The 13,970-nt window shown below is 36.7% G+C and overlaps 1 protein-coding gene across 2 annotated transcripts in view; it reads left to right on the forward strand.

Annotated features, from left to right (window-relative positions):
- MFSD14B (major facilitator superfamily domain containing 14B) overlaps nt 1-13,970 on the forward strand; it is a 123,416-nt gene that overhangs the window by 74,840 nt on the left and 34,606 nt on the right. The gene's annotated exons all lie outside the window — the stretch shown is intronic.

Raw genomic sequence — 13,970 nt, forward strand, 5'->3', positions numbered from 1 at the left:
TTTTTAGTTGAATTATCAAAGTCAAAATAAAATACAGCCCAAATCCATAATGCACTGCTTTATTTTTATTAACATGTACAGAGCAGAATATGAAGGGTATAATTGTGTGAACTTTTAATTCCTCTATTAACAAAATAAAATCAGTCTTAAAAATTGGCCAAGTATTAATGTCTTCTTTTAAGATAGACTTTGAGATTGAAGGAGTCATCAAGATTTAATTGGATGTAAAGTCTTATGGTAAGGCTGGTTTTCTAGACACAATTTTCTGAGCTCTCAACCACTCGACATAATTAACCTTAATTCATTGTTTAAATTTTAATGTGATATTTGTCAGAAAAGCTTATAAATAAGGGGTTACAATATAATGCTGTGTTCCAGTCCCAATTTGTAGTAAAGTATATGTGTTCCACATCTAATTTGTTCTTTTCAACTTAGGTAATATCAGTCTACATAATTTTATGTTGTTTTGAAAAGCACACTTAAAATTATACCATAGTACTTTGCTAAATTCAGTCAGAGGAATGCTTAGCAACATTAATTGTAATGAATACTATTTATTCTTTGCCTATTTTCAAAAGAATTTGAGAATGCTTACAATAATAACATAAGGAAAACAGAACAATTTAAATAAAGTAAAATAAGACATTTTTAATACTCATTGAGAGGAGGAATATTATCCAGAATCTGGTGTGTTTTTATTTAAGCACTAGTTTGTGAGCAGTTTTATCTACATGAGCAAATGAAAAACTAAATGAGAGAGGGCATTGATTACAAATACTACATAAGTTTATCATTATAGTGGATTCTTTGAAAGTCACTCTGTAGATCTTTTTCGTTTATCATGTGGAACGAATAAAATCTATGTTAGTCTGGTTCTACAGAATAAATCCAACTTGGTCTGTGTCTGAAAGCCAAGTGGCAAGCTTATCATACTTTCACTTAGAGATACCCACAATATTATTGTAAAAAAACATAGAACATAAAGTATTTAAGTTTATTCAAGGGTGTGGACCAGGACTTATAAATAACTTCAGCAACTATTAAACTTCAATTTATTGAACTTAAGGAGTTACATATTTTATTAACTGGTCGTTGTTTCTCAGATGAGAATATGAGAGAGCCCTACAGCCAAGCATAGCTCTATTAAAATGTCTTAATATGGATATGAGCACAGTGGAACAAATATGGCTTTTATATTGCTTTAGCGTTAAATTTCTGTTCTGCATCTTATTAACGGTTACCTTAGTCATATAATGTAATCTCCCCTTCACTGGAAAGCTATGAGAAAGATAAAAGATCTCTTGTAGGGTGATTGTGAGGATTCAGTGAACTAGTATATGTAAAACTATTAGCACTCTACATTCATGTGTTAAATACTTAGTAAATGTTGCAAAGAAAAATAACAGAAACTGTTAGAAGGAAAGTCTGATGATCACTTTTCTCACCAGTCTGGGGAAAGATTTTCTTTTTTAGAATAAGAATTATACATAAATGAAAAGATTGAGTCATTTATATCAATCTTTAAATTTTGGTAAGTCAAAGCCACCATCATCAAACTTAAAATGACAAAATGTTATTTATGATAGAAAGAGGAATACATAAAATCATTCTCAAAGTAAAACTGTAGGAAAATGACTAATATCCCAGAAGGGCAAAAAAGGATGTAAGCTGGCAGTTTACAAAAGACGTCAATGTGAAAATAAGTTTATCACTATTAAGAAATGAGTCCCAAATTAAATAAGACAATGTTTTTTCATGCACATTGGTAAAAAATTTTAAACTGACAAGAACTAGTTCAATTTGTGGTAAATTGTGTCCCCTTGCACTGTTGATGAGAGGATAAATTGGTGTAGCTTTTCTGGAAGGCAGTATTTTTAGAGTTAAAAAAATATTCACATATTTTAACAAAGTAATTGCATTTCTAGAAATTTGTTCTTCTCAAATTGAGTTATTCAGAGATTCGGCTAAAGGACTGTTTGTAATAGTAAACGTGTAGAAACTTTTTAAATTCCTTAAAATTAGAAGAATAGATATGCGTGGTATAGCCATATAATATAATATAGTATGGTTTCAGTTTTATTTTTACCAAAATAAATGTAAGTAAGCAGGGGGGGAAATGATTAAAAAGGAATCACCTGAAGTTTGAAAGGATGTGGATTTATGGATGATTTTTAATTTTCTTCCTTATATAGTTTGTTCATCTTTGTAGATTTTCTACAGTTAACTTTCACTTTATAAGTTTACTGTCATAATAAATTTGGGGTGAGCATCAATAAAGTATACAAGAGTAACCAGTTCTGTTTTGTGAGTCCTCCAATTGGGCAGGGGGTTGTTTGTTTGTGGTTTTGGTTATTGCAGCAGCTTTACTGAGATATAATTCACCTACCATGCAAGTCATCCGTTTAAAGTGTATGTATGGTTTTTTCATTATACTCAGGGTTGTGCCAGCCATCAACACAGTCAATTTTATCACATTTTCATTGCTAAAAAAATCCTGTACTCTTCATTCCTCCCTAATCTCAAGTACAAATCTGCTTTCTGTCTCTATTGGTTTGTCTATTCTGGACATTTCACATAAATGGAATATACAGTATGGTCTTTTATGACTGACTTCTTTTCTTATAGTGTTTTCAAATTTCACCTGTAGTACTTATTAGTACTTTATTCTTTTTACGGCCAAACAGTATTTCACTCTGTATCCATACCAGAGTTTATCCATTTATCAGTTGATAGACATTATGGGGTTGTTTCTGGTTTTTTATATTATTGTGAATAATGCTGCTTTGAACATTTGTATACAAGTTTTGATATGGACATTGTGTTTTCACTTTATCATAGGTACATTGCTAGGAGTAGAATTTCTGGGTCATACAGTAATTTGAGTTTCTAAAAATTGTGTTTTCAAATTAATTTCTTTCTTAACCCTGTTTCTGACAAGTGATTTATGTTCTTCATCTCCTAGACTTCTGACAGATAAGGGGCTCAAGCCAGGGACAATTTCTTTTCTTTCTGTACTTAACTCCCTTAATGATACCATCAGACTTAAGACTTTAAACTCTCAAATAAGTATCTTCCTAGACCTTGAGCTGGAACTTTAGACTTTGTATATTCAGTTGCCTAATTGACATCTCTACTTCCTTGCATAATAAGTATTTGAAAGTTAACAGCTCCAAAACTAAATTCCTGGTCTTCTACTCCAGCCTGACCAACTCACAAGTCTTCCTCATATTAGTTACTTGTCATGGCATTCTTGCTTATGCCAAAATTCCTAGAATCAGTCTTCTTTCTCTTCCACACATATCCGGAACCCAGTCCATCAGCAGATTCTGTTCTTCTACTTCAAAACAGAACCATCTCAAAACTCTCCGTGTTCCCCCTTCAGTGCTGTGTGTGCTGTGCTTAGTGGCTCAGTCATGTCTGACTCTCTGCAGCCTGACGGACTATAGCCCACCAGTCTCCTCTGTCCATGGGAGTCTCCAGACAAGAAGACTGGTTTGGGTAGCCATGCCCTCCTCCAGAGGATATTCCTGATGCAGGGATCAAACCCAGGTCTCCTGCATTGCAGGTGGACTCTACCGTCTGAGCCACAAGGGAAGTCCAAGAACACTGGAGTGGGTAGCCCGTCTCTTCTCCAGGGGAACTTCCCAACCCAGGAATCGAACCAGGGTCTCCTGCATTGCAGGTGTATTCTTTACCAAATGAGCTACCAGGGAAGCCCTTTGGTAAAGATCATGATAAAATGTAAACCAGTTTGTGGCATTCTTCTTCCTCTCTTTTATATATGTATATATATATATACACACACACACACACACTTACACACGTGTGTGTATATATGTATGTATAATATGTGTATGTATATATTTATTTATATATATATATATACACACACACACTGTGCCAAGCAGCGTGTGGAATCTTAGTTTCCTGACCAAGGATTGAACCTTTGTCCCCTGTATTGGAGGCGCACAGTCTTAACCACTGGACCTCTGGGGGTCCCTGTGGCACTCTTCTTAACCAACCCAACCCAAACACCCATTTTCTCTTGACAGCATCCTTCTACTCTTTTCCACTTCCTACTGACCTTGCTGCAGCCACAACTTCCTCAGCCTATTTCTGCCTGAGGGCTCTGTAGGTACTGTTTTTTTCTGCTTGCTTTTCCCAGGTTTTGAAAGGCTTTACTCCCTAACCCTCAGCTCCTCACCTGGATGTTATTTTGTCAGTGAAGGCTTCACTGACTGCCATCTTGAGTAATGTATCCAGTTCTCATCACTCTTAATCCTCTTTCTCTGCTTTTTCTCCAAAGCATTATCTCTCCTTTGACTTGCTGTATATTTTGCTTTATCTTTATCTTGTTATTGTGTTCTCCTCACTCCTTCTCTTTTAGACTGAAAGTTTCTTAAAGACGTGGATTTTTGTCCACTTTACTCACTGCTATCCCCAGCATAGCTCTTAGCACTCAGCTTCCCTGGTGGCTCAGATGGTAAAGAGTCGACCTGCCAGTGCAGGAGATGTGGGTTTGATCCCTGGGTCGGGAAGATCCCCTGAAGAAGGAAATGGCAACACACTCCAGTATTCTTGCCTGGAGAATCCCATGGGCAGAGGGGCCTGGCGGGCCACAGTCCATGGGGTCACCAAAGAGTTGGGCACAACTTAGTGCTAAACAACAACAAATATGGTTGAATTAAAAGTTCTTCCAGGCTTTTTTATAGTCCTTTTGATAAAGTCAAGATCCAGCTTACTTAGAGACTGTAACTATGTTTCTTTTTCCCTTATATCAGCATTTGCTAATTATACCTTACTAATTTCCCCATGACATTAAAACTGCGTGAAGTACAAGCAGCCCTCTCTTTGCATGTTGTAGTACACACAAATTTCAGTTGCCACAGTTCAGTTAAATAGCATGAGTCTCCCAACACACAATTCAGATTTCCACTACCATATGTATTAACTGTGAGTAGTTGCATAAAATATAAATAACTGCTAACTCCTCAGTCCACAAAACACTATGTCAGTAAGAGATGCACGTCATAACCCGTTGTGACGTTTCAAAGTGTCGATGACCTGGCACTGTGCATCTCTTAGTTCATGCGTGTAAAGCAAAATGTGTATTGTGTCGCCTCTTTGATCCAGTGATATGTTGGAATCTGATCCAAACCTAGAAATGCTTAGGATAGTTTTCCAGTTCATAGAAGATATGTGCATCATGTAAGACTTTCAAAGAAGAAAAGCGCTAGTCTTATGACTCTTAATGTTTTATTTTTTACAAACAGCATTTTAATTATTAATGCTTTAAATTACAGTGTACTAAATACTGGTTTTTCTATTTCTTTCATTTCACTAGACATTTATAAGTGATAGTAAAAGAATTTTCAGTGTTCTGACAAAAATTTCTGAAAGTCAAAGAATAAATCAGTTTTTCCCAATGATTAGAATAACGACATCATTTCAGCTTGCAGTCATTTCTTTCAGTTCCATACTACCATGCAAAGTAAAAACTATGTGTATTGTCTGCAATGGTTATATGATACTCCATTGTATGAATATTCCGTAATTTGTTTATCTATTTCCCTGTATAAGTGGTTTATAATTGTAAACTATTGAAGATAATTCTGAGTAAATTTTTAAAATAAATCTTTATATATTTTTATTGTTTCCTTAGAAATAGAGTTGTAAAATTATAACTAGTGAGTAGAAAAGTGTGGGCATTTTAAGAAATCTTGAATATATAGTACCACATTATCTCCTAGAGCAATTGTGCCATTTCACACACCCATCAGCAGTATGTATATCTGTTTCACCATCCTCTAATACAAGTATTACTTTTCAGATCTTTACCAATTTGATAGCTTGAGAATGATGTCTCACTGTAATTTTATTTGTATTTTTTTTATTACAAGTGAGGTTAGATATTTTTACATTATTTGCTGGCTACTTTTATGAAGTGTCTTCAAGTTCTTTATTTTTCTAATAAAGATTGTTCAATTCTTAATTTTTCAATAATGAAATTTATTTTGCATTAATCCTCTCATTTTAATGATTATTAATTTAGTACCTGTTCATCTTAACAGTTATACAGGGAAAAATTCATACTTAATCATACTTCTCAGGTTTTCAAAATCCTACTCAAAAATTTTTTCAATAGCAATTTTTATCTTTATGAAATTGAAATATATGGCAGACATTGTTATATGACTAGCAATAAGTTGTGTTAGAGTTCTCCAGAGAAATAAGACCAATGGAATATTTGTATAAAGAGGCTTACTTTAAGGAATTGGCTCACATGATTGTGGGGCTAGCAAGTCTGAAATATGTAGGACAGGCTGGAAGTTTGGCCAGAGCTGATGCTACAGTCCTGAGGATGCTACAGTCCTGAGGCAGAATTTTTTCCTCTGGAAACCTCAGATTCTCCTCGTAAGGCCTTCAACTGACTTACATGAGACTCCCATATTATTGAGGGTACTACCCTTTACTTTGGCTGCCCTGGTGGCTGGCTTGTTGGTAAAAAATTTGCCTGCCAATGCAGGAGACATGAGTTCAATCCCTGGGTTGGGAAGAGCCCCTGGAGAAGGAAATGGCAACCCATTCCAGTATTCTTACCTGGGAAGTCCCATGGATAGAGGAACCTGGCGGGTTATAGCCCATGGGGTCACAAAGAGTTGGATATGACCTAGCAACTAAACAACAAAAGTACCCTTTAAAGCCATTTAATTGTAGATGTTAGACCACATCTACAAATTAGCTTCATGGCAACACCCATGCTAGTGTTTGACTAAATAACTGGGTACTATAGCCTAGCCAAACTAACACATAAAACTAACCACTAAAGTAGTTTTGGCTACACTTCATTGGAAGTATGACCAGGCTGAGATGCTGTGGTTTGACTTAGTAGATGAAGTCAAGTTATTACTGCTGGATATAACATGACCAGATGGAGTGACTAATAATATTCTTCATGAAGAGAGTTGGTCTGATTGCCCAGTGTCCACCTTGAAACTTCTTGTAGCTTTCTTCTTTAGCTTATTTTATACTTATTTAAAAACTAGATATCTTCATCAGTGTTAAACTAAGTTGTCTGGATGTCCAGGATTGGTATATAGCTGGGTCAATCAGTATGAACAGAGAGCCTCTAAAGCATGCTGCTTTACTCTTGTCTGGCTTTACCATCACAGCAAGAGGCTGAAGGGGGGGGGGGGGGGGGGGGGGGGGGGAAGGCCCAGCAATCCATCCCAGGGCTTGGCCACAGGGATTCACATGGAATGCTTCTTCTCAGTCTAGACTGGATGGTTAAGTCTGATCCAGGACATGGTCATGTAGAACCTCTGCCTGAACACTCATACAGGGACATTTAATATGTCAAGAGTTTATCTGAGCCTAGGAATTACTGCTAAACTGTCTCATCCTGCTATTGAATGAGTTAAATCATCAACCAGTGCATAGCACAAACACAAAGAGAAATTGTTGACTGATGTCTCTAAGAACTAAAAAATAAAAAACAAGATACCTTTAAAGTCCCCTTTTAGCTACTGTTCAGTATTACTAAGTACAGAAGTGTTTTTCATACACACACATACACAATCTTGCTTCCTTAATTTGGACAGGAATTTGGATAAAAACTATCCTTTTAATTATCTGTAAACAAAATTGTAAAGCAAACTACTTGAGAGAGATGACTTCATAAATTTTAAATATCATTTTGTAACAGACTGGTAATTGAAATGTGCTTGAGAGAATTCACAAGTAGGTAAAGTCTAGTACTTTGTGTGCTTCAGGACAGAGACACTAAAATGTTAGTAAGAAAAACAGTGTGATAATTGATTTGAATTATGGGCCAGGTTAATCTCAGGTCTTAGAGCCACCTCAGCCTGAGCTGAATCCTGGTTCTACTGCTTATGAGCCCTGAGCCTTAGGCTAGTTACTTACCCTAGTAGTACCCTTCTCATAGGGTAAGACATTTCTGTGAAAGCCATAGAACAGATTGGCATATAGATGTGCTGTATTTTTTCTTGGAATCAATTTGAAGTAATGGCCCTATTACTTCTAAGATTAAGGGAAAACCTGTGAAAACAGTCTGTTTCTTTATGTTTTAATTAAAATACTGTTTCAGTGACTCTTCCCTATATCCATCTCCTTTTCTCCCTCAATCAAAAGAAAACATTTCAGCCCTCTTGCCCGTATTAGTCTCTCCCAGAAGTTTCAGGATTACTAGCTGTTCTTAGACCTTCCTCATGCTTTTCAAATCACCTTTCCTGGACTTTGGTGTGTCATATTTGTCATTTGTCCTATAAAACTGATTGTTGTGCGTCCTGGAAAGAAAAGCTGTGTACTGTGTAGGGTATAATGTATCCTAGTTCTGAAAGGTGAATTTTGTTTTAATACTATTTTTTATGTGAAAAATTTGCATTTGTCAGTTATATAAATAAAAACAGTCCCATCAGTGTGAAAATTTCTCTTTGATCTCCTTTTAAAAAATGAAAGAGGTGAAAGTCATTATTAGTAAAATACTGTATGAAAAATCAAAGTGAATGATATAATTTGGGGGTAATCTATGTCTATATGTTCTACGTCCTTGTGGCTCATAAAGGATGTCATAAGATGTGAACTTTTTCATTGAAAAATTAAAGTTTTCAAAAGCAGTTAAATGACTATCTTATTTTTCATGGGTACCATTTTTCTCATACTGAGTTACAGAGTTAATTAAAATATTTGAAGAAAACAAAACAAAAAAATTTTTTAGTTTTGAAACTTTTTAACAGTATTGACACATTTATTTAGTCAAATATTTGTCAGCTGCTTACGTTAAGGACACCTTATGCTTAATACTTTTATGATAGCTGTATAAAGTATAAAATTCATGTATTTTTGCTTCAAGTGAGTTGTAATTGCCATTCTTTATATGCTTTAAAAAGTTTATTAGATAATTGTATTTAATTCAACAATAAGCTATAATTGCTATTTTGTCAAATTAGAGCCTGTAAGGCCATGTCTACCATTATGGCAGAAAGAGAAGAGGAACTAAAGACCCTTTTGATGCAAATGAGAGAGGAGAGCAAAAAAGCTGGCTTAAAGCTCAACATTCAAAAAACTAAGATGATGGCGTCTGGTCCCATCACTTCATGGCAAATAGATGGAGAAGCAATGGAAAAAGTGAGAGACTTTCTTTTCTTGGGCTCCAAAATTACTGCAGATGGTGAATGCAGCCATGAAATTAAAAGACTTTTGGTCCTTGGAAGAAAAGCTATGACTAACCTAGACAGCATATTAAAAAGCAGAGACATCACGTTGCCAACAAAGGTCCATCTAGTCAAAGGTAAGGTTTTTCCAGTAGTCATGTATGGATGTGAGAGTTGGACTATAAAGAAAGCTGAGAGCTGAAGAACTGATGCTTTTGAACTGTGGTGTTGGAGAAGACTCTTGAGAGTCCCTTGGACTGCAAGGATATCAAACCAGTCAGTCCTAAAGGAAATCAGTCCTGAATATTCATTGGAAGGACTGATGCTGAAGCTGAAACTCCATTACTTTGGCCACCTGATGCAAGGGACTGACTCACTGGAAAAGACCCTGAAAGACTGAAGGCAGCAGTCAGGAGAAGGGGATGACAGAGGATGAGATGGTTGGATGGCATAACCGACTCGGTGGATGTGAGTTTGAGCAAGCACTGGGAATTGGTGATAAACACAGAAGCCTGGTGTGCTACAGTCCAGAGGGTCACAAAGTGTCAGACACGACTGAGCAACTGAAGTGAACTGAAGGCCATGTTAGGATTACTGACCAGTTAATTATGCCACCTTAAAAATCTACTGGACTGGGAAGCTAATTTACAAAACTGACATACTAATTCTTGGTCCACACTGGACTCTGCACACCATGTTTTATCCAGTAGTCACTGGACTGTGATAGCATGGCTTAGTACATTCAGCGCTTGTTACTTCCAGATTTCTTATTTGCAAAATGTGCCTACTCACTAAATTCATCTGCATCCTCTGAGTCAGTACAGTGCTTTCATGTTCATGCATGTGTGGCATGAGGAGGCAGTCTGAGTTGCCCAGCTGCATGTTTCCAGCTGAGGTTGGACAAAGGACACTCTTTTTGTTTCAGGTCTCATACTGTGAGCATGTCCGTTTTGCAGTCCATTTAGTGCTATGCATCTTGCATTTTTGTTCCTTTTGTTGACAATTTTCCCATTTAAAATGACCTCAAGTGTAGTGCCAAAGTGTTGTTAAGTGTTTCTTAGTGTAGGGGGCTGTTGATATACATTATGGAGAAAATACTGTGTTAGATAAGCCTCATTCAGACATGAGTCATAGTGCTGATGGCTGAGACTTCATTGTTAATAAGTCAGCAGCCTACATATTAAATAAGTCATCTTTCAAGAGAAATACACATAAACCAAGGTTATATATTAATCAGTTAATTAAAATATGTGACCAGAGAATGGTAGGAATACAACCTTGTTTCCTCTAACAGCAGTTCCAGATTCTCTTAATTCGCTGTTCGTGGAAAATTTACAGAACATAATCAGTGTAGATAATGAGATAATGAGAGCCAACTATATTTATGCTAAAGGCTCAGATTTTGATGTCACTCTGGTGGTGTTGTTGTTTGCCCATGCTTTGTGGCATGTGGTATCTTAGTTCCCAGACCAGGGATCAAACCTGTGTCCCCTGCATTTGGAGTGTGGCGTCTTAACGACTGGACCACCAGGGAAGTCCCAGTCTGGTTTTAATCTTTACATATTTTCTCATTTGCAAATCATGCTCTTCCTCTTTGGGACTGCTGCAGTGCTTGCCTAGTCAAGGTACAGATATCCTTCTCAATCTACTATTCTAATAATGTGTCATGATAGGATCTAGGATGGATTGGGTGATGAAGAAGTAATTCTGAAACAAGAAAGTCTTTGATTTTTGAGAAATACAAGCTTTCCAAAGAGGCAAGTATTTTATTAGATTGTATTTCAGCATCATAATAAATGTAGGTTCTCCCAGAGGCTATTTTGAGTATCTATTGTCACTGAGAATTATTTTTAAAAAATAATTTAATGATCTTTTAATGATTGAAAGATTGAGGTCAGGAGGAGAAGGGGGTGACAGGATGAGATAGTTGAATGGCATCATCTTTTCAATGGACATGAATTTGAGCAAACTCTGGGAGATGGTGTAAAATAGGGGAGCCTGGTGGGCTGCAGTCCATGGGGTCACAAAGAGTCAGACACTACTGAGCAACTGAACAACAATTGTCACTGAGCATTATTTTAAAATAATAATTACTTAATGAATAGATTAAATTACAATTGAAATCCAAAATCTAGATAATAGTATCTTTTTTTTTTTTTTGTAAAAACTGCATTATTTTAAATAAAACTTTAATTCTTGGCCTTCTCATGTCCATTGTTTTAATGGTATGCATTCCATATCTTATTGTATGAAATATAAAATCAGAACTGTCCAAAAAATTTTCCAGGGTTCTTTGTGTTTAGATTTTGTTACTGTTTTTGTGATGATTCTTATTTCTATTCTTTAGTCCTCTTAAATTTATTACCATGTTTTTCTTGACCAGTTCTATACTACCCAAGAACTCAGGTATTTGATATTTTTAGAGAATTTTAAAGCAACGTAAAAGATTTGCTTTTCTAAATTTATAAAACTGATGTTGCAGGTCGTGAATTTCAGCCCTGCTTCTGAAGTTGTTTGTCTCTTAGTTAAAGAGATCATTTAATTCTTTTGATGCAAAAACAGACCAAATGCTGGAAATACAATGTGTCTTATAAATTGCATGGTTTGATGCCTTGTTGTTCAGTCGCTCAGTCTTGTCCAACTCTGCAATTCCATGGACTGCAGCATGCCAGGCCTCCCTGTCCATCAACATCTCCCTGAGCTTGCTCAAACTCATGTCCATGAGTCAGTGATATCATCCAACTGTCTAGTCCTCTGTCGTCCCCTTCTCCTCCCGCCTTCAATCTTTCCCAGCATCAGGGTCTTTTCTAATGAGTCAGCTCTTCCCATCAGGTGGCCAAAGTATTGGAGCTTCAGCTTCAGCATCAGTTCCTCCACTGAATATTCAGGATTGATTTCCTTTAGGATTGATTGGTTTGATCTCCTTGCAGTCCAAGGGACTCTCAAGAGTCTTCTCCAGCACCATGGTTCCAAAGCATCACTTCTTCAGTGCTCAGCCTTCTTTATAGTCCAACTCTCACATGCATACATGACTACTGGAAAAACCATAGCTTTGACTGTAAGGACCTTTGTTGGCAAAGTAATGTCTCTGCTTTTTAATATGTTGTCTAGTTTTGTCATAGCTTTTCTTCCAAGGATAGGCATAGATTAATACTTTATTTCAGAGGAGTCAAATGCTTTTCTCCTAAGCTTACCTCCCCTCCACTGAGTCTTAGTCTTACATCCCCCTTGCTTCAGTTTACCTGTCTCCTGGCCCATTGTCTCTGGGTTTACTAGTGGCTGATAGGGGATTAGAATCCTGTTGTTTTTTTTCTCAGCCTTAGAAACATGAGTTGATTTCCTCATAAAAGTTCTATTCAGGTTACCAAACCTCTTTGCAAACCTTTATCACCAGACTGTGTGGTAGGTACCAAGGGTACAGAGATGAAAGAAAATCATTCCTCTAACCTTAATCTCAATTTCTAATCTAATAAAGAAGATAGACAAATAACAAGTAGTTGTAATAGAGTATTATAGTTACAATAGAAGAGATATGTGCCAGGGTGGGGACAGGAGTTACTTGTTTTGCACCCCTCAGAAACCAGTGTGATTAATTCTATTTGAGTAGCTAAGAAAATAGAGGAAGAGGTACTCCTGGCCCAGAGTTGAAAAGAATGACTAGTAGTTTACCAGGTCCAAGTGTGGAAACTTCCTACAAGCACAGCAGGGGCCTTGCAAATGCCCATTAGCACAAAGGAATGTAGTATGTTCAGAAAACTAAGAAGTATTGCATATAGCCAAAGCATAGGATGCTTGCTAGGTACTAGATTTTGAAGAGTTCTATCTGTATTGCTGTGCTGAAGATTTTTTTTTAATATATTATGAAAATTTAGATATACAAAAGAAGAGAATAAGATAATAAACACCCATGTACTCATCATCTAGTTTCATTATTTATCAACATCTCCCCGCTCTTATCTATCTTGGTTTTCCACCACTCATTTTTAATTTTAGTATTTAAAAGCAGAGTTCAGACACTTGAAGAATTTCAATTCTGCACAATCGAGATTTTTAAAAAGGGATCAAAGAACTGAAGTCTGCAGCTCATCAAGGTTTCTCTTGGGATTATGTGGAGGACAGATTGAAAGGAAGTAGAACCAAGGGCAGGGAACAGTAGATTTTTTTATTTAAATCCAGGCAAGAAATGCTGAAATGGATCACAGTGGGGGATAGACCAAGAGAAGTCATTATAAGAGAATGGTCTGAAAAATCACCTTGGAGAGCGAAGAAATGATGGGGAAGCTTTGGACAGCTTCTTAGCCAAGGTAGGAAGTGTGGGTGTTTGGTCAGGTTTATAGGGAACAGTGTTCATGTTAAATGTCCAAGTAGGAAAGTCCACTTGATTATAGACACAGAACTCAGAAGAGAGATTGGAAAGCTATTCATAATGTAGGTGGTGGTGGCCATGCATATAGGCATAGCATCTAAAGGGAGGACAGTGGCACCAACAGAGTCTGAGAGGCAGGCCTGTGGCCACCTCAAAGGGCCCTGACATCAAAAACGAAATTGATATGGAAGTGGTCAGCCAGCAGAGTGACTAGCAAATTATGAGGACCTGATAAATGTGAGGGTTTTTTTTACTTTCTTTGCTTATGTGTGGTGGTGCTCTTGCCTCCCTTTAGCCTCAACTCTTGTGCAAGTTTTCATTATCTCTATCCTAAGGGAAATAGATGGGGAAACAGTGTCAGACTTCTATTTTGGGGGGCTCCAAAATCACTGCAGATGGTGACTGCAGCCAGGAAATTAAAAGACGCTTAC

The sequence above is a fragment of the Oryx dammah genome, unplaced genomic scaffold, assembly GCF_014754425.2.
Source record: "Oryx dammah isolate SB20612 unplaced genomic scaffold, SCBI_Odam_1.1 HiC_scaffold_1, whole genome shotgun sequence".
NCBI classification, from domain to species: Eukaryota; Metazoa; Chordata; class Mammalia; order Artiodactyla; family Bovidae; genus Oryx; species Oryx dammah.